Source organism: Octodon degus, unplaced genomic scaffold, assembly GCF_000260255.1.
Source record: "Octodon degus isolate 3935 unplaced genomic scaffold, OctDeg1.0 scaffold00211, whole genome shotgun sequence".
In the NCBI taxonomy this organism is placed as follows: Eukaryota; Metazoa; Chordata; class Mammalia; order Rodentia; family Octodontidae; genus Octodon; species Octodon degus.
In genome coordinates this window covers 3,384,814-3,410,321 of record NW_004524787.1, presented here as the reverse complement: position 1 = coordinate 3,410,321, position 25,508 = coordinate 3,384,814, and the positions used below count along the sequence as shown (strand labels likewise).

The 25,508-nt window shown below is 39.2% G+C and overlaps 1 pseudogene; it reads left to right on the top strand.

Annotated features, from left to right (window-relative positions):
- Positions 1-1,304: 1,304 nt before the first annotated feature.
- Positions 1,305-10,968, top strand: LOC101571566 (annotated as a pseudogene).
- Positions 10,969-25,508: the final 14,540 nt, after the last annotated feature.

The following is a 25,508-nucleotide window of genomic DNA, read 5'->3' as shown; positions in this document are numbered from 1 at the left end:
GGTACATGGTACCATTTTTTAAATCACCTTCTCAGTCATCATCTAGAAAGAAAACATTCTAGAGTTATAGTAAAAACAGCTCAGATAAAGCATGGTAACTACTACATCTCATAAAGCAGGCAAAAGATATTTTACATTCACAGAGCTATGACACAGTACTGTCTTCCATCTATAATACTACAAGATACAACTAAAAAGACATTATTTCAGACCTGATTCTAGATTTCCAGCAGCGGTCCAAGCAGCTGTATGACACAGCTCTGTAAAGAAATACACATTTAAGCTGGTGAGATAGTTCAGTGAACAAAGCACCTGTTTAGGCAAGCACAGGGACCGGGGTTGATTCCTGGCACCACGTGCCGTACTGTACCAAATACATAAAAAAAAGAAGTGCACTTTCTGAGATAGGATTTCCTTCTACTAGAGACTCTTCATGAATATCTGCTAAAAATTTACCTCTCAACATTTTAATATGCATCTCAAAAGAACTAGGATATATGTGAAGAAGTGTTCAACATCTCTAGCCAAATGCTGAGATTCTATATTAACCCAGAAAGAATGGCCAGCATCAAGAAATCAACTAATGGGCTGGTGAGATGGCTCAGTGGTCTAAAGCACCTACTTAGAACAAGCTTAGCAAAGCACAGGGACCGCGGTTCAATCCCCCAGCACCACATGCCAGCCAGCCCCACCCCCTGGTGGGCTGAGCTGGCCACACACACACACACACACACACACACAAATAAATAGAATTTAAAAAAAGAAATAACATGTTTTTTTTAAAAAAAAAAAAAGAAATCAAGTAATAATATATGTAGGCAAATCTGCAGGAAAAAAGAACTCTTCCACACTGTTGATGGGAATGTACATTAGTACAACAATCAAAACATTAAACCTAGAAATTTGATTTGACCTAGCTGTTCCTTTGGTAGACATCTTCCCAAAAGATAAAGATATGATATTACAGTTATAGGTGCATACCCATGTTTAGAGCAGCATAACTTATAGTAGCTAAATCTTGAAAGTGGCCCATATGTCCATCGACAGATGAATGGTTAAAGAAAATATGGTATTTACACATAATAGAATATTAATCTGCCCCAAAGCACCAACATGAGGCATTTGAGGGAAAATTGATACACGTTGACACATTAATGTTAAGTGAAATAAGTCATACACATAAGCATAAATATCACATATGTGCTTGTATGAGAAACTCAAAATACAAATAAAGAACAAAATAAAAGATAAGTAATAGGAAGTAAGGAGATAGATTCACTTGCTAAAGGCAGTGCAGTCCAGACATGGAGAAAAGGGTGAGCAAGTTGAGGGGAAGGAGATAAAAACCAAATTAAGATGTTTTATGCACATGTACTAACTCTATGCAAGGACTTAAATTACTATGTGCTGCAAACATGCACTAAAAAAGAAAGTCAGGGATCAACCCATTTCCCCTGAGTGCATATCTGCCTTCTTTTTTACCATCTGGAGCCTATCACCTCAGTCCTGAGCTATGACCAGAAGAAGCAGATACACTTTAGGACTCATTGTCACCTCTGCAATGTGGCCAGACCAGATAGCCAGATAGCATACAGGCAGTAATAAACTGGTGATAAGGCATCTTCCAATATCAAGTGCCTGGGGATATTTATTATTAATCACACTAATGGACCCTAGTGAGGGGGCAGAGAGTTTCTCTCTAGCTTTTCCTCTAATGAAGTTGGAGGCTTTCTATGACCTTCCCTCAACCAGCCAGTATCAATTTATTTGAGCCCGTCACTTAGAATATGAAATTACCCCACAGAGAGGGTCTCCTCATCTCCATTTTGAGTCTGTCACCTTGCCTTGTCCCAAGATGTATAGTTAGGCAGTGAGAGAGAAAACAGGCCATTGGACATACGGTCCTTCTGTGAGCAAACACATGATTCACAATTAGTACAACTAGAAGGGCACGTGCTGGCCCTCCACTCAGCCCACACAGCCAGCAACGGCTGGGCTTGTTGGGTGCCAGGTTCTAACGTGAGGCTCCATGCAGCATGCTTGCCCTCTTCCTCCCCCTGTTCTGTGTCTGTTGGTTGTTGGTGATTTGCTGTTAGTACTGTCTGTTGTGTGCATGTCATCATCTTTAATTCTCTGCTCAACCCTTGCCACCAGTCACTAAGCCTTGTTCTTTGTCTGTTTGTCCTTCACAGCTTTTCCCTCCCATTTCTACTGCTAGTGCCCTAGGTCAGCCCTCACTGACTCTAGCCTGAAATGTCTAAATAGGCTTGTGCCTGGTCTCCCTGCCTCCAGGCTGCCATGCCCAGGCCATCTTCCATATGGGAATGCTCTGTGTGGTCACTGTGGCGGTCTTCAGCAATGCCCTTCACCCATCCTCAGGGTGACCTAACTCCTAATAACTACCCCCCAGACTTCAGCCATCATCCTTTGCTCCCATGGCTCTTCAGCATAGGCCTTGTCCTCTAGCCAGGCTACTGTATGGTGTGCTTGCTCTTGTCTCTGGGCCTCCTGGGCCTCAGCTCCAGCACAAAGCCCTCCATTGATTTCTTCTCCCTCCTGTGCTCTCTGCATCTCCCCAGCTGCCTTAGTGCCTGCAGTAGGTCCACAGTGCCTATTGGGCCTCCTTTCTACATTCTGCTTTGCCTTGTCAATTGCTGCCCCCCTTCCATTTTGGACAGGTCTCTAGCTGCTCCTGTAGAAGGATCACACTACTTCCATTCCTAAGGACCCCAGCATCCTTGAAGGCATATCCTTGGAGCTCAGTACAGAGTAAAAGCTAGTCTAGAGAAGGGGTCTCTGCCATTCCCATTTTTTACCTTCAGCTGATTAATTTGTATTATGCCCAGATTCACTAAGGATGCAAATTACCCCTCATATTATATCAGCTTCTCCTGTTAAAGAGATAAAACCAAAGAAACAGAGTGCTGCACTTTATTTTGCCCAACTCACAACAACACGCTGTACCAATCTTCTCCCAGCATACCTGTGCACCAAGAGGCTTTTAAATGATATTCACTGCAAAATTATAACGATTAAAGGCAACAGCCATAATGTTTATCACTCGTGAATTAAATACATAGTGGTATTGCCGAAGGGTTTATCTCAGTAAGAGAACTTACCTAATATGTGTAAAGATATCAAGCTGGGGAGATAGCTCAGTAGAATAAGCACTTGCCTGGCAAGTGCAGGGTCCTGAGTTCAATCCCTGGTACTGAAAAAAAGTATGGGTTTCATCTTAGCACATATAGAAAAACATGATGCCATATTCATACAACAGGATGCTAGTCAGCCTTTTCACAATATGATCTACCATGAAAAAAGGCTACTGATCCACAATGAAGTCACAGCACAATATCAATAGTGCAATTTTACTTGTGGATTAAACTATCCATAGCTCTATACATGTTTATACAACCCCAGAAGGTAGATATGATAGAACATAACTATAATCCTAGCTACTCATAAGTCTTAAGCAAGAGATTTACTAATTAGAGGATCATCTGGGCAATTTAGTGAGACTCTGTCTAAAAAAAGATTTTCTTGGGGCCGGCCGGGGAGATAGCTCAGTAGAATAAGCACTTGCAGACCAAGAGCCCAGGCCCAGCATGGAACACGCAGCAGAACTCCCTGCAAAGAGACTAGAGGCAAGACCCATCCAGCTGATTCAGGAGCACAACATCTTGCCAGAGTGGCACAGAGGGTTCAACTCCAATGGCTGCAGCAGGAAGAAGTGGAGCACAGCATCCAGACCCAAGCCACACCCACTTGGATGAGTTTGGACTTGGTGGATCCAGACCTGGTGCTAAGGCTATAACTCTAAGCTTTACACCAAAGGTCAGAAGACAGTGCTATACAAAATGACAAAGAGAAGGAAAAAATGCAGTCTCAGGCCCGAGCTCACCCAGAACAAATGCAGAAGACATTAGCATAGAAGAAATTTGAAATCATACACCTGAAATCTCTGAAATAATAATGTCGGAAGTAAAGAAACAACTGCCGAAAGGTATAGAGGAAATCAGATCAGAAATAATTTCTGAAGTAAAAAAAGAAATGATAACTATAATGAAAGAAGTACTAAGTGCTTCTAAAGAACACACTGATAAAAAATAGAGCAGAATATAAAACTGATGGAATCCTTGAATAAGCAATACAGGAAAGAAATAGAATGCATGAAGCAGATTCAAAGTGCTATCCAGGATATTAAAATCTCAATTACAAGCTGGCAAAACTGTTTGAATGAAAATGAGAATAGACTTAAAGACACCATTGCAGCTAGTGAAAAAGAAAAGATCTGTTAAAAATAACTAGGATACAGGAAAAAATAATTCAATACCTGCCAGATGATGCAAAAATGAACAATGTGAAACTAATAGACATCAATGAGAAGGAAGGAGTCAATACAAATGATATAAAAAGAATATGGCAGAAGTAATAGCAGAAAACTTCCCAAATATGTGGCAACAATCTGATATTCAGGTAACCAAAGAATATAGAACTCCAAATAACATCAACCCAATTAAAACCACACCCAGGCACATAATAATCAAGATTCCAGAAATTCAGCATAGGAACAGTATACTAAAAGCCACTAAAGAAAAGAAACAGATCACATTTAAAGGAAAACCTATCAGAATAATGGTAGATTTCTCTTTACAAACCATCAAGGCAAGAAGAGCATGGAGCAAAGTACTACAAGTCTTACAAGAAAACAAATTCCAACCCAGACTGATATACCCTGCAAAACTCTCTTTCAAGTATAATGGAGAAGTGAAATACATCCATGACAAAGAACAACTTAAGAATTTCATGATGTCAAAGCCAAGCCTACACAGACTACTAAAAGATGTTCTAGAGAGGGAGCAAAATGATCGCAACTCCATGAATGACAGTGGAAAGAACCCACCAAGCAGGGCAAACAATTAAACACAGGAGAATAAGAGGCATACAAAAGCAGTCTTTCAGTTCTTCTTTTATAGACAGCAGCAAGATATTTCCATAAGCATACTCTACAAACGAACTTCTCCTGTACCCTATAGGTCATGATTCTGTCTGGGTCTACAGGATAGATATCAAGGAAATAGCAGTAGCTCAGTCCCACAAATGACACCTGGCCACCAGTAAGTGTCATGGACATTATCCATGTCTACAACACACTAGAACTTTGTGCAATATCCTATGCCCAAACTGTTAGAAGTACTGGTCACTCATTTGCCATTCTAGTATTTATCTTATGTTTTATTCTTAGTAATTGTTTACTATTATGAAAACTTTTTCTTAGTTCAATTGTTTTGAAACATTTAATTTTTAATTAATTAGTATTTAATTTTCTGAATATTGCTTAATCTTAATTTTTGTTTTAAGATTTATACTGTGTCTTTGACTTACAATCTATTTAAAGACGTGGTATGATGATTTCTCCTAGTATTAGAAACTTTAAAAAGTATATTTCCATTTTCCATTGACTTTATACTACTTCTTCCCTGTCTTTTATACACACACACATATATGAAAATAATATCTGTATAGCCCGACATAAGATTGATACTGTTTCGCAGAAATCACCAATGACCTTTTAAATGGGATCACCTAATATATTTTACAAAGTCCTGCATAACTATCATTTTGAGAGTTCTTTATTCTCTATCTAGGACCATACAACTTCCCTTGCCTTCTGAATTATGCTCTTTGTTACTTCCTATATGCTATGTCTGGAGGTATTAGAATATTTTGAGTTTGTATAACTAGAAAATATTTTACTTTTAGCTTTCAAAGGTATGTTTGCTAAGTATAAAATTCAAAGAGGTCAGATCTGGGTTTTTTTTCCTTTCAGTCCTTTAATTAGCCTAGTTTCTTACACTCTTGGTCTTTTTTTTTCTAATGTGGAATAAGATGCTATTTAATTTTGTTCCTCCATAGCTAATAATTTTTATGTACATGTCTTAATGATTTTTTCTTTACAATAAGTTTTGGACAATTTCATTTTTATGTATCTGGGTATGATTTTATTCAAATGTCTTGTGCAAAAGGTTCATTTTTCTTGGAAATGTGATGTTATAAGTTCAACTAAATTCAGAAATTTTAGATCTTTAAATATTCATTACCTACCCCTTTCTACTTTGAGAATTCCAATTATACGAATATAAGTTTATTGATTTTGACACAGAGCAAACTATTATATGACTGATTTGTAAATTCTTCTTCATTTTTATTTTGGACAATTTTTATTGTTATATTCATTTAAATTTGTAAATCATTTATTTACAATGTGCATTCTATTATTAATCTCATGCGATGTATTCATTTCAGAAATATTTTTCTAAAAATCACTCTGTCTATAGCTTATATCTTTCACATTTGAATATTTGTCTACAATTCTTAATATGATATATAATTATTGATTTTCAATAAAATTAATAAAAAAGAATAAGCACTTGCCTAGCAAGTGCAAGGGCCTGAGTTTAATTCCCAGTTCTGCCAAAAATATAAGTAGATAAATAAATAAGATTTTCTTTTTAATTTAATTTTATTTTGAAAAGTAAAATCAAAGCAAGAACAAAAATCAGAAACAAAGAAAGAAACAGTGTATAACAGGGCAATATACAACAATACATGTCTTACAGATTTTCAAACCAAGAATAGCTGATTAACAATGGTCGATATATTATCTATTTTATCATCAGATCTGTTGCTCAAACTAATAGATATAGTTATGTAAGATTGGACATATGGTTGGATATTACCACTTGCTTTCAAGAAACTTTAAATTTTTGTTGTCTCTTTTTAAATTCTTTTGTTTTAAGGAGAGTATAGTAATAATTGATGTGATATTACAAACAGTACACATTTAGAAGACCTAGATGTCAGGTATTCAAGCATGGTTTCTGTATTACACATTGCTGTCCTTGATGGAGTTGCTTAGATGGCAGATATCAGCATACTGAGTTAGTCAAGGTGAAAATTTAATGTATTAACTGCTATTTTCAAAAGACTGATGGATAGGAGGTCCTGCCAAATAGCTCAGTGGATTAAAGCACCTGCAAGCAGGTACTGGGTCCAGGAGTTCAATCTCCAGGCATGCCATTGGGGCCCCACCCCACGGAGCATGCTGAGATGGTGATTGAGACTGGGTGTGGTGGTGCATGCCTGTAATCCCAGCTCTTGGGAGGCTGTAAACAGGTGAATCACTATGAGTCCCATCTAGTAGTGAGACCCTGAACACTCTGTATACCCTTCCCTAAACTACAAAAAAAAAAAAAAAAGACTGATGGAGAATTTCAATACAATCACGTCAGCCATCCTGTATATATACTTGCATGATTTTCCCCTACCATTTTTCTTATCTCTTCTCCTTTTTTCTCCTCTTTATTGTTTAATCCTTAAATTCCATGTCTTTATGTCTTACTACATCTATTATACCTTTCAGGTTTTATTTCTTCTTTCAGGTTCTTAAACTAGGGAGATAATACAACATTTACACATGTGGGTCTAGTTTCTTTCACTTATGACTATAGCCTCTAGTTGCATCCACTTACCTATGAAGACTTTGAGTTTGCTTTTCTTTATATAGCTGAGTAATACTCCATTGTATAAAAATACCACATCTTTTTCATCCATCCCTCAGGTGATAGGCATTTTGGTTGCTTCCAAGATTTGGCTATCACAAATTGTGCTGCTATAAATATGATTGCATATATATCATCGTGGTACAATGTTTTCAGTTCTTCTGGGAAAATTCCCAGAAGGGGAATAGCTGGATTGAATGGAATTTCCAGTCCTAGTTTTTTGAGGGGTCTCTGCACTGATTTCCATAGTAGTTGTACCTGTCTACATTCCCATCAGCAATGGAGAAGCGCTCCTTTTTCCCCACAGCCTCGCCAGCATTTATTATTAGTTGATTTCTTTAAGATAGCCACTATTTCTGGGGTAAGATGGTATCTCAATGTTGTTTTAATTTGCATTTCTCAAATAGCCAGTGATGTGGAGCATTTTTTCAGATATTTATATGCCCTTTGTATTCCTTCCTCTGAGAAGTGTATATTCATCTCAGATGCCCATTTTTGTATTGGGTCTTTAAATTATGTGGCCCTAATTATTTTTAGTTTTTTATATATTCTAGATAAAAGACCTTTGTCTGAGTGATTACTGATTAAGATTTTTTCACAGACTAAAAGTCAAAGGATGGAAAACAATACTGCATGCTGCAGGACCTTACAAAAAAGCAAGGGTAGCCATTCTGTTCCCAGACAATCTGAACTTTAAACTAAGAGTGCTCAAACAAGATAAAGAAAGTCACTTTATACTGGTTAGGGAAAAAATCAAGAGGAGGAGATAACAGTCATAAATATGTATGCACCAAATACAGGAGCACCCGACAATATAAGACAAATTTTAAAACACATGGAAAATCTAATAACCAATGTCACAATTTTAACAGGGGATCTTAACCCCCACCCCCTTATCTCAAAAAGACAAGTGAAGCAGACAAAAAATTAGCAAAGAGGTAGCACAACTGAACCAAACCTTTGAACAAATGGACTTAGTGGATATATACAGAGTGTTCCACCCAAGAACATCTGAATACACATTTTTTTCAGCTGAACATGGGGCATTTTCTAAGATAGATCACATACTAGTCCATAGGTCTTGCTTAACTATATGCAAGAAAACAGAAATTATTCCATGCATATTGTCTGACCACAGTGCAATGTAACTAGAAATAAATGACAAAAGAAACCACAAAAACCCTATAAACATATAGAAATTAAATAACACCCTCACACAGTTCCACCAAAAAAAAAAAAAATAGAGAGAGTAAGAATTATTTAAGGGCCAGGGAGATGGTTCAGTGGAATAAGCACTTCCCTGGCAAGCACAAGAGCCTGCGTTCAATCCCCGGTTCCAGGGGAAAAAAAAAAAAAAACCTCCTCAGCAACCAATGGTTTACAGACAAAATTAAATAAGAAATTAAACAATATCTACAATCCAATGAAAATTGAAGTACAACTTACCAGAATTTGTGGGATGCAATGAAAACAGTTCTTAGAGGGTAAATTTATAGCGCTGAACTCACACATTAGGAAAACAGAACAAGACCAAATAAATATCCTAATGCTGCACCTCAAGCTTCTAGAAAAAGAAGAGCAAACCTAGCCCAAAGCCCAAAGATGGGTAAAAATCATCAAGATTAGAGCAGAAATTAATGCAATTGAGACAAAGAAAACAATACAAAGAATTAATGAATTAAAAAGCTGGTTCTTTGAAATATTAAATAAAATTGATAAGCCAGTAGTTAACCTCATTAAAAAGAGGAAAGAAAAAATTCAAATTCAAGCAATAAGGAATGAAAAGGGCAAAATTACTACACATCCTGTGGAAATTCACAAGATCATCAATAGCTGCTTTGCAAATCTTAATCTCATAGAATCAAAGAAATTCCTAGATAGCTACAAATTACCAAAACAGCATCAAGAAGATAAACCCTCCCAAAACCCTAAATAAGCCAATATCAGCTAATGTAATAGAAAATGTAACAAAAAATTATCAGCAAAGAAAAGCCCAGGTCCTGATGGATTCAAGAAATTTTTTAAAAGGGCTGGAGATCTAGTTTAGTGAGAAGTGTTTGGCATTAATCCCTAGTACTATAGAAAAAAAAAGTACTCAGAAAAATAGAAAATGCAAAACTGTTAGCAACAATAATCTCTTGAGAGGAGACTGAGGTTGAAGAGAATAAAGGGAGAATTTTTACTTTTTAATGTATATATTGTTGTGTTCTTTGATTTTTTTAAATCAGCCTGTCATTTTTTTAATAATATAAAAACCATATAGGAAGAAAATGGAGGAGTAAAAGAAGGAGAAAAGATATGAAGAAATTTGGAGAGAATGCATGTAGGTTGGGGAACAAATTCAGAATATGTTATGGCAAGTCCAAATAATGGTTAATATTAAAAGGTGTAGCAAGGAGAGCCCTTGAGAAGGTGGTGTGGAGACCTTTGTCTCTGAGAGACTCATCAACCAGCATGTCCTGAGAGGCTGCAGTGAAGCCTCCAAAGAATAAGCGAAAGCTTGGCAGCTTCAACTAAAGCCCAGCCAGTGGCGACGAGAACTCAGAGTTATGAGCAACAGTGACGAGCAGAACTACAGAACTACGGCAAGCGGGAATCCCGTTCTGCTTCCAGAAGTGAAAGTGCTCAAGGATCGGGAAATCTGGAAGGCATACCCTTGTAAGGTCTTACTCCAAGGAAGATTCCAGGCATTCCAGATCCAACTCCAGGTCCAGATCTGCATCTAGGATTAGATCCAGAAGAAGTTCTCATAGGCATTATACAAGGTCACAGTCTTGATCTCGTTCTCATAGACGTTCCCGTAGCAGGTCTTACAGTTGGGATTATCACAAATGCCACAGCCACAGCAATTCTCCCATATCTACTGCTGGGAATCGGGCGAATCCTGACCCAAACTGTTGTCTTGAAGTGTTTGGGTTGAGCTTGTACACCACAGAAAGAGATTTAAGAGAAGTATTCTCTAAATATGGCCCAATTGCCGATGTGTCTATTGTGTATGACCAGCAGTCTAGGCGTTCGAGAGGACTTGTCTTTGTGTATTTTGAAAATGTAGATGATGCCAAGGAAGCTAAAGAACGTGCCAACAGAATGGAACTTGATGGTGAAGAATTAGAGTGGATTTCTCTATAACAAAAAGACCACATACTCCAACACCAGGAATTTACATGGGGAGACCTACCTATGGCAGTTCTCGCCGTCGGGATTACTATGACAGAGGCTATGTGCATGGCCATAATGATCGGGATGCTACAGCAGGTCATACAGAGGGGGTGGTGGAGGAGGAGGTGGATGGAGAGCTGCTCAGGACAGAGATCAGAGTCACAGAAGGCGGTCACCTCCTTATTACAGTCGTGGAGGATACAGATCATGCTTCAGATCTCAATCCTACTCACCTCGTCACTATTAAAGCGTAAAGATGAAGACTTTCTGAAACCTGCCACAGAGCTGGGATGTTGCTTGTGGACAATATTTTTATTGTCTGTTTAAAAAGTGAACAGTGCTTAGTGAAGTTAGATGACTTTCATACCTTTTATGATGACTACTTTTGATGGAGTTGAAATGCTGTTTTCGGAGCTGGTGAGATGGCTCATGGTCTAAAGCACCTACTTAGAACAAGCTTAGCAAAGCACAGGGACCGCGGTTCAAACCCCCAGCACCACATGCCAGCCAGCCCCACCCCCTGGTGGGCTGAGCTGGCCACACACACACATACACACACACATAAATAAGATAAAAATTAAAAAATGCTGTTTTCATTCTGCATTTGTGTAGCTTGGTGCTTTGTTCAAAGTTAAGTGTTTTCAGAGAAGTATGATCTGCATGTATTTTTTTTACAGTCTTAAATTTTGACTGCTGAGAAGTTTCTATCATACAAAACCTTCATTTAAAAGCGTAATCTGAGGATTGAAGCCTGTGTGTAAAAATGCTACCAAATGGCAAAAAGCAATGATAAAGTTTGATTTTTATTTTTCTAACATTAAAAAAATAAAAATAAAAGGTAGCAAGCTAAGTTTTTTGACACAGAATTGGAAGTCTTTAGTGATGGGAGGAAGTCTATATGGTTACTGAGATGATTGCTATTTTTGATAAATATTTATTGCAGTAATCTGGAAATAACTTTTAACCATCTCAAAGTATATAGAATGTTTATTTGTTTTATTTTATTTTAGAATGCTTATTTATGACACAATAAAGCTTCTGGCCAGATGGTGGGAAAAAAAAAAGTGTAGCAAGTGCAAAGACTGAGCTTGAGTCCAATCAGCCAACCTCATTAGGAAAAGATGGGAAAGATGTGGTCTAGCAGAAGTATAGATAAAAACATCTCTGAGTTTCTTTTATTAGTGCATATTAATTATACTGAATTTTGGGTTACATTCTTTGAAGTTTTGGTTAGTGATAAATCTCATATTAAGAGTGAGTTGTGGCTGTCAAAAGAGTTGATTCAAATGAAGAATCTAATGTTTAGTAGATATGGGGAAGTGATGTCTTCTTCCTTTGCCAAATGTTGCTCAGAGAAGTGCGACCTGCTGTGCCCCCACACACTCTAAGGGACACACACACACACACACACACACACACACACACTGAGTTTTGCCTATAGGGGAGTGAGATGGCTGAAGAGAAGTCCAGCACCAGCAGAAGTCAAGACATATGAGGAACAGTTGAGGGATCTGAAGTTGTTCTGTGTTGAGAAGATTGGGGAGGGGAAATTATCTTTGTCATTGGATTTCTGAATGTCAAAGGATGGTGATAGAACAAGTGAGAGAAAGCCACAGTACAAAGCAAGGGAGAAGGTTCCTTTTTTTTAGTGTATGTTTGCAATATGTAAAAGTTACATTCAGCTGGGTATGGTGGCACATGCCTGTAATCTCAGTACTCAGGAGGTTGAGTCAAGAGGATCACTGTGAGTTTGAAGCCAGTCTGCACTACATAGTGAGACCTTGTCTCATAAACAAAGTTGCTTTCATTTTGTGTATCATATATCTTAATCATTTTAATCCCTTTACTCCCGGCCCTGTCCTCCTTTCTCCTGATCCCCTTGGCCATAGCTTTCCAAAGCTGGGTAGAGGTGCTCAGGGACTGCTGAGGTCTTCATAATTGGAAGTATATGAACAAAAAATATATGACTCCACACTCTGGGTGATTGAAGAGGAGATTTTTATGCTCTGGGAATCTTTCAAATCAATAGGTTAAAACCCTTAAGGTGAATACAGACTCTTCAAATCATGTGTCATTCACTCCTAAAAGCAGCTTAAGTCAGTTAATATTTTACTTGGTCAGGATGATACTACATATAAGGACTTGAAAGCAGGCCACTTGACATTATTATTCATTCATCTATGCATTCATCTCATTGATTCAAGAAATTTTTATGTGCATGCTTACTCTGCACATACTGACATGAAAAAAACAGAAGACATCACACTTCAGAGTTTACTGTCTGGTGTGGGAGACAAAGAAGCATACTATCAAAATGTATTCTTTCAGAAAGTGTATGTAGCTGAGTGATTGAGCACTTGCTTAGCATGTGGGATGCCCTGGGTTTCATGGGCAATAAAGGAAAAAAAAGAAGAAAAAATATTGCTTCAAACAGACACCGTGATGAGCACCTATAATCGTAGATACTTGGAAAGTTGCAGCAGACAGATCCCAAGTTTGAGGTCAGCTTGGATGATCTAAAAGGCCTCTATCTCAAAAGTGAAAAAAAAAAAGATCAAAACATATAGCCCAGTAGTAGAGTGTGCCTGGGCTTGATCCTCAATACTGAAGAAAAAAATAACCTTGTATTATAAGTGTTAAAGCATGAAGATCAGAAGCTTCATCTAATCAGGTGCAGTTGAAAATATTGGTCAGCAAAGAGAGTTGTCATCTCAATACTCTGTAAATGCAGTCAGTAGGTGAGTGGACAAGGAAAGAATGATGGCCCAGAGCTTCGAGCAGACCCCTCTCCGAACCCCATCAATGAGGCCTCCATGAGAACTCAGCATAGTAATTGAGGCTCATGCTGAAAGTATACATGTTTTATCCTTAACCATAATTACTTTATACATACACAGCAGGATAACTACAGGGTGTGTGTGTGTGTGTGTGTGTGTGTGTGTGTGTGTGTGTGTGACAGAGAGAGAGAGACAGAGACAGAGACAGAGACAGAGAGACAGAGAGAGACAGAGAGACAGAGAGAGGCAGAAACAGACAGAGAGACAGAGTAAGACAGAGACAGAGACAGAGAGAGAAATGAGAGGAGGAGAAGGACAAAGAAAAGGAAAAGGAGAAAGAGGAGGAGGAGGAGGAGAAGGCGGAGGAGGAGGAGGAGGAGGAATTGGCTTTAGTTTCAGCTTTGCCATTCATTAGTTCAATAACTTTAGGTAAATCAACTAATTAACCCAAGCCTCCATTAACTCATCAGTAAAAATTGAGGTAATAATAGTAGTGATCTCTCAGAATTGTCAAGATAATAAATAAGGTTAGATACCAAGAATGTTATTAAAAACCATAAAATGGTTACATATGGAAAAGCACAATCAAAGCTTTTTGGGATGTGTGCATTTGGGGTGCAAATATAAATGTCATGGTCTTCCTAGGCCTAGATATACCTCTGTTTGGCCATATGTATATTCTTCATATGCTCCCATGCTTTCCTGCTTATGTGTCCTTTTGCTTGTATGTGTTTAATTAGGCCTAATTTGTATCATCAAATAGCTATGATATGTAGTAGCCTCTTCTGCCTGTAGCTCTCCTTCCTGGAAAATGTTTGCTCATTCCTGAAATTTTAATTTCAGACTAGGAAACATAATAACATTTTTTAGCAGAGAAACACAATTCTCAACACATCCCTGACTAAATTTGAAGAATCTTATTTTTACTATCCACTGCACCAAAAGTACTGTTTTATATTTGGCCCACTTACGTGTACATGCAGATGTGAACCCATACATGGCTGTGTCTGAGTGGGAGAAAGGCAGAGCCCTCTCCTGGATTCAAAGTATGCAGCCACATCATGTGTTTCCTGGGCCTCCCTAGTGACCTCATAGGATGTTGTGCTGACAGTGTAATGCCACTGGGGACCAGGGAATAAGCCTTTGAGATTGGAGGAAAGAAGTCTGGCTCCAAGAAAGTCCTCATGTGTTTCTGGATGACTAAATTTGCCAATACCCAGTCATTTTCTTCAGAATATCAGAATGTTTGGAAGAAGAGAGAATCCTGTGTTTAACTCACAGAACTACTGAATCTTATATTATGGTCCTCCATCACTAAATAGTTCCACCTCTCTGGTATCCTAATAAAAGGATGAAAACAGAAATTAGAATCCTACACTATCACATCTTTAACCTCTTCTAAGCTCTGTGTCCTCATTTTGTATGTCAGAAAACTAAGGCCAAAAAATGTGAATGAACTTGGTCTAGGAAAAATCTGGCTCTACTGACTCCCAGGCCAGTGTTGTTTCCAGTGGATCTCCAGACACAAGAGCAGTAAGGTTCAAGTAGCTTAGTAAAAATGATGAATGACCCTACAGTTCTCTTGCTTTGAGGACTTCTCTTGAATTTAGAAGCTGAGTGGTTTTTATAGAGGTAGAAAAGTTCTGCAGTCAGTTGGTATGTCTCTCTGTTGAGAACCAAACTGGACTGAGCATTTCCAAGACTCAGGGTAGGGATCTGAGTTCCAGGAGAGAGAAAAGCAGGCTTTCTTCAGAAAATTGGGGAAGTTTTATTTCTTCTGTGATATGGGTTACAGTCTATAATACAGCCCCAGAGGGAAAGTGTGGCTTACTTTCTCTTTCTCTCTCCTAGAAACTTGCCCAGTGCCAAGTTTTTTGATTGCTGATGCTTGCTGTGAAGATAAAATTATCCTGGCTGCCTGAGCAAAGGCCTCTGTTTGGATACTCCCTGGTTCACTTGGTCCTTGAGCTGTAGCTGCTGTCTAGTACTCCACATTCTAGTTGCTTCCATCTACCAGGAGTCAGTAGCAGTAAAGTACACACTAAGGAGTACAGGATTGTTTTACTGGAGTAGGGGAGCTATCTCTTTCCCCAGGGCTCTGACTTCATAGACTGCAATGGAGATGGACATAATGAGATCCATTCTCTTCACCACATTCACTCATTCACTCATTTATCTTTTACAAAGTATTTTGTCATCTGAGCTTTCCCATTTCTTAAACAAGGCTGGACTTAGACTACTTGCATTTCCTGCTCTGTGACATTTTCCCACTTTAGATTTCTTGTATCTATTGCTCCTTCTTCCTAGTCCACCCTTCCTGGAACATTATTCCTTGGGCTCTTTGCATGACAGCATCGGTTCTTTCCTTCAAATACCAGCTTATATATCATTTTTCTCTTTGCTCATGCTTTAAATATAGAATGTCCCCTCAAAAAAGCCCTTATTCTCAATTTCAGATGTTTGTTTCCTTCACAATACTTATTACAGTATTTGTTACAGTTACAGTAATAAATGGATATTATCTATATATTACTTGTTTAATATATGCCCCACTGAAGTAGGCAGAATAATGTCCTCCAAAGATGTGCACATCCTAATTTTGAAAACCTATGAATTCCATGTTACATTATAAAGAGAAAAAAGGTAGAATTTAGGTGGCTAAAATGGAGATATTCTGGGTGAACCATGTGGCCCCCATGTAACCACAGGGCATTTCTAAGTGGAAGAGTGAAAAAGGGAAGCATGAAAGGATAGTGCACTCTTTTTTTTTTCATTCTTTTTTTTTCCAGTACCAGACCTTGCACTTGTCAGGCAGGCACTTATGCTACTGAACTATCTCCCCAGCAGGAAGCATGAAAGGAGTGATGTGAAGATTCAACTTGATACTGCTGGATTTGGTCAGGGAAAAGGGGCCACAAACAAAGGAACATGGGCAGCCCAAGAACCTCAAAAAAGCAAGGAAATGAACTCTCCCCTATGTCTTGGTTACTTTTCTTGTTGCTGCGACAAAACACCCAACACCCAAAGTTAAGGAAAGAAAGGTTTATGTAGCTCACAGTTTGTGGAAGTTTCAGCCCAAGCTCAGCTGGCTGCAAGGCAGAGCAGCACATGGCAGAGGGTAGCAGTTCATGGCGGTGGAAAGCAGCAACACAGCAAAAGCACATACGAGGAGTAGCAGCAACAATGGCAACAGAGAGCAAGTCTGTCTCCTTCATGTTGCATTCAAGCTATCCTCCCCAGGCTAGGTAGCACTCACACCCATAACCCCCAAAGCATTTACTTGCATAATGCCAGAAGCTCTCACATCCATAATCCCAGTGGGTCATGAGTTAATCACAAACTCTAGAAGTCCGCCCCATGACTTCATGAGGCTTTGGGGGGACAACTAGACACAAACTGTAACACCCTAAAACACTCAAAAGGAATGCATCCCTATTGATCATTTTTAGAATTTCAAAGCCCATTTCCAAGTCCTATCAGAACAATAATAGGGGCTGGGGAGATGGCTCAGTAGAATAAGCACTTCCCTGGCAAGCGCAAGGGTCTGTCTGAGTTCAATCCCTGATTAGGCAAAAAAAAAAAAAGAACAATAATAAAATAAATTTGTTTTAAGCTACAAACTTTGTAGTAACCAAAGAAAACTATTATACTTCCCCATTAAACCATGATATTGATTATAGAACTATATCTGTTCTGCTTGCCATCATGGCTCCAGTGCTTGATATAGAGACTAGAACTTCATTTAATAGTCATTCATTTAGACAAATGAATAAAGCCTGGTATGCCTTTTACAACCTTCATCAGTAATACCCTTGAATATGGGGTGGCATTTCATCTAAGGGGCTGAGCCGAAAGAAATTCAACACCTCCTCAGTCAGTATCTCATATTAAAGAGAATACAGAACACATACAAAGTCTTGGAACACATATATCATTTAAGACTCAGCTACATTTTTTTGTAAAGGAATAATGTGGACTATGCATCAACTACATTTTTCATCAACATAAATTGCACACACACACACACACAAATGTGGATTCTTTTCTATAGCAAATAGTGTGTACCATATGTAGTGCCGGGAGCTTGCTCCTGTGTCATATGTGGATAGTGGCAGTATTAAACTATTTTCTCACATTATTTCATATTATCTCACTTCCTTCTTGCTTTGGCAAGGTAAGCATTCCTATCCCTACTATGAAAAGGCTAAGAGAATATACAAGCACTGGTCATATCCACATAAGTAGCAATACATTAAGAGAGCTGGCACTGGAATCCAGAGATCAAACCCAGTGTTTTTGCTGTTTAACTCCCACCTGCCTCCATTGCTCCCTTAAACACAGTCTTGTATATTGGACATATAAACCACATCCTGAGCCACTGAACTGATATACCCTTCCTTTTAGCAACTGTTTTTCTTCAATTTTCTTCTTCATAAAAAGAAACAGTAATCTGAGTAAGAAAGTCACAGGTTTTCTTTGACTGCTTACTTGGTAACACCTGGAAAGTATGATCTTGGGTACTCTCTCAGCATCAACAGCCAGGCCTCTACATTTCCACCTACATCTTCCCCTTTAAATGCAAACAAAGCTAGGCATAGTGTTGCATCCCTGTTATCTCAGCTACTTGGAAATAAGACAGGAAGATCACTTGTGCCAGGAGGTGAAGACTGGCCTAAGGAACATAACAAAACCCTGTCTCAAGACAAACAGAAATAAATGGAAAAGAATAAACACAATGGAATTTCTTTAATCACATTGCTGTCTTCATTACCCATGTCCACCCTTCATACACACAAAAAGTCAACAGTAACTATGAGTTTAGTTTAGTTTAGTTTAGTTTTGTTTTGTTTTTTGGCTAGCTCAGGGTGCCTTAAGGGCAGGTCTAGTGTGGCTTGTGGAGCTGGGGATTGAACTGTGGTCCCCTGTACCTGACTGAGTTTGCCCAAGCAGGCACTTTAAACAACTGACCTAACCTGGAAGCCCCCTTTAGAAGGATTCTTTCTCTCCCCTTTATTCTATTGGCACCAATGCATGAGTACAGTGTAAGGCCTCAGTTCTCTAAGGATAGTTTATTCTTTCTGCTCTATGATTTGTGTTTCTATGAGTGAATTCTTAATGGAGAAAAGCCAGCAAAGTTCCAGGCCTTTTAGGAAGCCCGGCCTTCCAAAGCCTGTTCCCATATACAGTGAAACCCAGAACCCCTGTTTAAAATTCACACTGGAAACCCAAGTAATTCACAGAACCCCACTATACTGAGAGTGGAAAGTCATGCAGGCTCCTAAGAAAGAAACATTCCTGTACATGGAGCCTTCTTACATACTTGTACAGAGGCTGGAGAAGGATTCTGTCCCTCTCATTCATTCATATGGGCATCAAGGTGTGAGTACATTGTAAGGCCTCTGGTTCTCTAATAGCTGATTATTTCTGCTCTATGATTTGTGTTTCTAAGAGTTAGTTCTTAATGGAGAAAGGCCAGCTAAGCTCCAGGCACTTTGGGAGGCTAAGCCTTCCAAAGCCTGTTCCCATATACAGCAAAAAACAGAACTTCTGTTAAAAATTCCCATTGGACATTGGAAACGGCAGTAATTCACACAGCCCCACCATGGCAGTCTCCTCAGATAAAGTATCTCTGAAGATTGTGCCTTTTCAGCTCCTTGTACAGAAAAAGTTGAGAAGGATTTTTTTTTTTGGACTGGCTCAGATTGCCTTAAGGGCAGGTCTGGCACAACTTATGGAGCTGGGGATCGAACCACAGTCCCCTACACCTGACTGAGTTTGCCCAAGCAGGTACTTTAAACAACTGAGCTAACCCTCAAGTACCCTCAACAGTAACTATGGTTAATACAGAGTGCTTATTAGATGTAAGCACCTTGCTGAATAGTGGATATGCATAATCATCATTTAATAAATCATTTAATCATCTCAACCATTTAAAGTGACAAATGTAATTAACTCTGTGTCATAGAGAAAGCAGGTAAAATTGCTTCTCAGCCTTTTGGCTAAGATCAAGTGTAGAGAAAGCAGGTAAAAATGAGAGAAAATTACTTTCTTTTTCTTTCTGTATTTTAGGAAAAGGTCTACACTACTAGATCGGACTCATAGTGATCTGCCTGTTTACAGCCTCCCAAGAGCTGGGATTAGAGGTGCATGACACCATGCCAAGTCTCAATTGCTGTCTCAGCATGCCCTGGGGGCGGGGCCAGCACGGCAAGCCCAGGGATTAAACCACTGACCCCTGCACCTGCTTGCAAGGACTTTAATCTGCTGAGCTATTTGGCTGGAGAGAAAATTACTTGTCCAAGATCATTTGTACCTGAAGATTAGGTAAGACATGAACCTAGATGCTCTGATGCAAGGCTAACACTTTTTGTTTAATTTTGTTTTGAGTTTGGTGCTAATTAATGAACCTGGGGTCTCACATATGCTAAACCTGCACAGTACTGTTCAGCTATACGTCCAAGCCCCATATCTTTAGCTAGTATACGCTCTTGTCTGTCCTGTATTCACACGCTTACACAGAGACACACACACATACTGCTCATTCTTAAGGTATTTATTTTCTTTTGGTTTGAATATGTATGTCCCTTGAAAAGTTTTGTGTTAAAGCTAAAAAAGAAAGAAAGAAAGAAAGAAAGAAAGAAAGAAAGAAAGAAAGAAATTGTGTTAAAATGAAACCCCAATGCAGCAATATTAACAAGGTGGGCCTTTAGAAATTAATTAAATGATGAGGATTCTCTCCTCAATAATGAGATTAGAGCTGGAGAGAAAGAGTGAGGCTGTTTTTGTTCTTCTCTTACTTCAGTTTTTAAGGCCACAGCATTGAAGGTGCCATCTGTTTTTTGTTTTTATTCGATTTTATGTTTTTTTTTTTTTGTGGTAATGGTGCTGTGGATTAAAAGCAAGGCCTTCATATTGAGCTACATACACATCCCACATAAAAGATTATTTTTATTTTTTTTTAATTTTTTTTTTCGGAACCGGGGATTGAACTCAGGATCTTGTGCTTGCCAGGGAAGTGCTTATTCCACTGAGCCATCTCCCCGGCTTAAGGAATTTTTTTTTTCTCCTTGAATGCCTTCAGGGCACTTTTGCATGGCTGGAGTGTTGTGGGGATCGAACTACAGCAAACTGAGGCTGCCAGCTTTGTGGAAGCAGCCACTTAAAGAAGTGAGCTAGGGCTGGGCCCCCAAAGATTTTTTTTAGATTGGTTCTCAACAAGTCACTAAATTGCCCAAGTTGACCTCAAATTAGTGATCTTTCTGCCTCAGCCTCCTAGATTACAAGCTTTGGCCATCATATCTGGAATTTAAAGTGCCATCTTTGTATCAATATCATACCTCATAGAATTAGAGGAAACAATCCTAAAATACATTTGGAACCAGAAGAGACCTAGAATAGCAAAAGCAACTATGGTAACAAAGGCAAGGCAACAGAAATCACAATTCCTGACTTGAAATTATACTACAAATCTACTGTGATTAAAAACAGCATGGTACTGGCAAAACAGAAAACCAAAACCAAACCAATAAAACAGATCTGAGGATCACTGGAATAGATTAGAAGATAAAGAAACAACTGCAAACACACTAAATCACCTTATGTTTGACAAAGGATCCAAACATTTTCACTGGAAGAAAGATAGCTCCTTTAATAAATGGTGCTAGAAAAACTGGAATGCCATGTGCCAAAGATTAAAACTTGATCCGTGTCTCTCACCATGCACTAAACTAGAATCAAAATGTATCAAAGATCTAAATATTAAAACAGGGGCTGGCGAGATAGGTCAGAGGCCTAAAGTGCCTGCTTAGGCAAGCTTAGGCAAAGCACAGGGACCATGGTTCGATCCGTGGCACAACATGCCATGCCAGCCCTGCCCCCAGGGTGGGCTGAGCTGGCAGAATAAATAAACAAATAAATAAACCTTAAAACAGCAGCACTAAGTCTGCTGGAAGATAGAATGGCTAGAACTCTTGAAGACCTAAGTATGGGCAAAGACTTTAGTGAACACAAGTTCAACTGCACAGGAAATATTACAAAAATCAACAACTGCCATCACATCTTATTAAAAACTTTCTTACAGGAAAAGAAACAACCAATGTAGTAAATAGACAGCCCAGAGTGGGAAAATATTTTTGCAAGGTATTCCTCAGACTAATATCTAGAATATATTAGCTAAAAAAATCAGACCCCCCCCACATTTAAAGACCTAATTTAAAAATAGGCATCTAAATAAATAGACACTTCTCAGGTGAAGTAGAAATGATAAATAAATACCTAAAAATGTTCAATATCACTATTCATTCAAGAGATACAAATTTTAAAAATAGTGAGATTCCATCTTATTCAAAAAAAAAAAAAAAACAACTGGCTATTATCAAGAAATCAACCAGAACAAGTGCTGGTGAGACTGTGAGGAAAAACAAACCCTTCTCCACTGTTGGTAGGCATGCAGACTGGTGTATCCATCGTGAAAATCAATGTGAATATTCCTCAAAAAAACCCTAAAACTAGAGGCTGTATCTGACCCAGCTAGTCCACTTCTTCATGTCTTCCCAAAAGAATTAAAGCATTATACCACTGCAATGTATGCACATTCATGTTAATAGCAGCATAGATTGTAATAGCTAAATCTTGGAAACAGCCCAAGTCCCCATCAATGGATGAAAGGATAAAACAGATGTGGGTTTCTAAATATACAATGAAGTAATATTTATCCATAAAGAGGATAATCTTGGGGCCAGAGAGATGGCTCAGTGGAATAAGCACTTCTCTGGCAAGCACAAGGATCTGGGTTCAATCCCTGGTTCTGCCCCCCCCAAAAGGATAATCTTGAAACATTTCTAGGTAAATGGATACACCTTAAAACCATACTTCTAAGTGAAATAAAGCAAACACACCTATGTAAATGTTGTATTGTTTGTCGTGAGGAACCAAAAGTATAAATAAGGACTAAAAAGTATGCTAGATATTGGCAAAGGGGAAGGAAATGTTCAAATGGGAAGGGAAACTAGGGGAGAGGGAAGAAAAAAAATAAAGAATAGAAGGAAACATGGTAACAGAACGTTTGTAAATAAGGAGGGTTTTGTGGTTTGTTGTTTCTGCAAGGAGAACAATACAATATAGGACACATTTTATAAGATTATTTTATAATCACCCAAAGAATCTTATACGAAGAGTGCAGGAAATCTGTCCACACACTAAAGACCAAAGAATTCAATGGCGGGGGGGGGGCGCCTGGATCCTAATATCCTGCATGAGTCCAGCTGAAAACCTAGAGTTCATAACAATGTGTCCCACATGACCAACTGGAGGCCTAGAGCCCATGACAATGTCTTATGCAGGCCGACTTCATGGACCTGCAGTGGAAAGGCCCAAAGGTCAGGGTGAAAGCTAGAAAGTCTATTTCAGCAGAACAAAGGATCTGTGCTAGCAGGCTGAGGGATCTGAACTTGATCCAGGAAGCAACACTCAAGCTAAGACCCAGAGCTCCCCTGAAAAGTATCACAGCCATCCTCAGCAACAGTGAGCTCCAAAGCTCCTCTAGTGATGAGGAAAGCTGAGTTCCCATCAGGAAAGCCAACACAACAAGCTTCTCCATAAGGCTGAGCAGCACACCATCTTTCTTTCTGGATCCAGGAAATGATGCTCAAGATGAGGACCAGAGCTCTCCCAAAATGAACCATTGCCATCCTCAGCAACAACAGGGTCCCAAGCTCCTCCTCCTCCAAGAAGAACAGCCAAGTTCATCAGGAAAGCCAGCATGCCAAGGCTGTCCAACAGAATAGCCCAAGAGAACCAATGCATCAAACAGCTCCAACAGCTTCTCTAGCAACCTCATCTACCTCTTCTCCAGTTCTGCCTCTTCTGCTACTGGCAACAATCCTCAGGTGGGCCTTCTACACCTAGCACCATGCCAGTTCAATTCAGCTGGTTGTAACAAGTTGGCCACCAGTTAGAAATCCACTACAGGAAAGAATAAGGGTTGGGTGGAGGGAGGAGATGGGGGAAAAATAAGAATCAAGATATATGTGTGTGTGTGTGTGTGTGTGGCCAGCTCAGCCCACCAGGGGACGGGGCTGGCTGGCATGTGGTGCTGGGGGATTGAACCGCGGTCCCTGTGCTTTGCTAAGCTTGCTCTAAGTAGGTGCTTTAGACCACTGAGCCATCTCACCAGCCCCAGAATCAAGATATATTATGTATAGGTTCAAATATCCTATGATGAATGTAATATCTATTTATCTATATAGACATAGATATAATTGATATACTTTTTTCTCTATTTTAGGGAAGGGTCTACAAGATGTTCAGGGCAGCCTTATGGAGAAGCTTGTTGTGTTGGCTTTCCTGATGGGAACTCATCTTTCCTCATCACTGGAGAAGCTTTGTAGCTCAGTATTGCTGAGGACGGCCATCATACTTTTCAGGGGAGCTCTGGGTCTTAGCTTGAGTGTTGCTTCTTGGCTCAAGTTCAGATCCTTCAGCCTGCTAGCACAGATCCTTTATTTTGCTGGAATAGATCAGACTCATAGTGATACTCCTGTTTACAGCCTCTCAAGTTCTGGGATTACAGGCACACACCACTACTACACCCAGTCTCAGTCACGATCTCAGTGTGCCCCAGGGGTGGGGCCGGCATGGCAGATATGGATATAATTTTTTTAAAGGTACCATCCTGAATACAGAGAGCAGGGCCCTCACCAGACACTGAATCAGCTGGCACCTTGATCTTGAACTTTTCAGTCTCCAACAATTATGCTCTAAATATTTACCAAGTCCCAGGTATTTTGTTTTAGCAGAGCAAATGAACAAAAATGCCTTCTTTCCAGATGGTGAGAATGAAAGCCTTGGGGGGAATGACTAAACTGATGCATTCAAGCAGAGGAAACAATCTGCAATGTCAGAGAAGCAATGCAGATCATGGGAATTTAGGGATCTACAGCCATACTGATGAGCCTGGAGGATTAGGTTCATGTGGCAAATAAGCTCCACCTCATAGATGTCACCTCAACATTTCCAAAAACTCTCTAGTCTTGTTTCTCAAACTTGTCCTCTTCTAGAAATCTAACAACCACTCTTAAGCTCTTTGTTCCCTATTTATCCTCATTTCATCCCATTTCCAAGTCCAAGCTTGCTAAATAGCTTTTAAGCCTGTCTAATTCTCTCCATCTCCACTATCACTTCTCTGGTCCAGCTGAGTCAAATGGGCAGCAGCAGCAGCAGATTCATAACTGATTTGTCTCACCTCCCTTCTAACTCTCTTCCAATTAATTTTGCACAAAGTAGTAGGGTTCTTTGCAAATCTATAAATCTGATCATGTCATTCTCCAGTTTAGAAGGCTTTGATGTCTTCTTCTCTTTGTTGTATGTATGTATGTATGTATGTATGTATGTATGTATGTATGGATGGATGAATGGATATATGTATGTATGGATATATGGATGTATTTTGGTACTGGAGATTGCATCCAGAGCCTTCTTCACTGAGCTACACCCTCAATAGTGTTTTACTATTTATTTTGAGACAGGGTTTCACTGAAATGGTATGAGCAGCAGATTCATAACTGATTTTTCTCTCCTCCCTTCTAACTCTCCTCCAATACTAGAGGCTGGGCTCAAACCTTTGAATCTCTTTCCTTGGCCTCCTAGAATTCTGGGATTATAGACACATACCAACATGCCTGACTCAATCTTATAGTGTGGTTCCTACTTACTTTTATAGCCTGCCCTTATTTCTGTTTCTAAAGTGATTCATGCTTCTTCCAACCGATTATCCATGAAGCCTTTACATATTGTCAATTCTTCAGGGGCCACATACTTCCAAACTCCCAGTTTTCCTAGTTAAGACCAATGCAATTATTCCATTAGATATCATCACTTGTTGTGAAGCTTTCTAAAACCTATCATAGGTCTTATGGATGGTTAACAACCTAAGTTTGCAGACCAAAATTAGAGAAAAAGGAGGGCTACAAGGAAAGCCAACATTTTTTTCAAAGTTTTATTGATAAACAGA